At 64.9% G+C, this 818-nt stretch overlaps 1 non-coding gene across 1 annotated transcript; it reads right to left on the reverse strand.

Annotated features, from left to right (window-relative positions):
• Window positions 1-251: 251 nt before the first annotated feature.
• LOC129133430 (5.8S ribosomal RNA) lies at window positions 252-404 on the reverse strand. The gene has a single exon (XR_008535969.2). It is a non-coding gene; the product is annotated as a 5.8S ribosomal RNA (ribosomal RNA).
• Between the last annotated feature and the right edge of the window lie 414 nt (window positions 405-818).

The following is an 818-nucleotide window of genomic DNA, read 5'->3' on the forward strand; positions in this document are numbered from 1 at the left end:
GGCCCTGCGCGGTGACGACGACGACAATGACCGCGACGACGATGACGACGCCCACTGGGCCGCAGGGAAGGGATCGAGGCCACCTAGGGAAACGTTTCCCTCGCCGAACCCGACCGCCTTCCCGCCGGGAACCGGCGGGACGCCGCCGCCGCCACCGCCACCGCCACCGCCGCCCACCGCGGGCAACCGGCCTGCGAGGCAACCCCAGCCGCGCTGCCAGGGTGGCCCCCGGACGGCAATTGATCGTCAAGTGATGCTCAGACAGGCGTAGCCCTGGGAGGAACCCGGGGCCGCAAGTGCGTTCGAAGTGTCAATGGTCAATGTGTCCTGCAATTCACATTAATTCTCACAGCTAGCTGCATTCTTCATTGATGCACGAGCCGAGCGATCCACCGCTAAGACTCGTCTGCCTTTCGGGCACCGCTCATGCTGAGCGGCCCTTTTTTTTGTTACTCTGGCGCCGAGGACGCGTGGGCGTGCGCCTGGCTTCGACCATACAAGCACACAGAAATGGAAGGGGAAAAAAAAAAACTGGAGACCCACACTCCGATGGCCAGCCCAGAGGCAGGGGAGCCCGCGCCCCCGCCTGCCTCCCCCTGCGAGCAGAGACGCCGACCTCACAAACGCTGTCCTTCAAAGGCGGCCCAGGCGCCCGGGCTCGGCCCGGCCTCCGTGCGGAGTGCCATGCAGGACGCGACGGAACGCGGGAGGGCACGGCAGCCCGCCTGCTTCTCGCTTTGACGGGATGACACGCACAACACACAACACAACACACAACACACACACAACACACGCACAACACACAACACACCGGCTCG

Source organism: Agelaius phoeniceus, chromosome 7 (genome assembly GCF_051311805.1).
Source record: "Agelaius phoeniceus isolate bAgePho1 chromosome 7, bAgePho1.hap1, whole genome shotgun sequence".
Taxonomy (NCBI): domain Eukaryota; kingdom Metazoa; phylum Chordata; class Aves; order Passeriformes; family Icteridae; genus Agelaius; species Agelaius phoeniceus.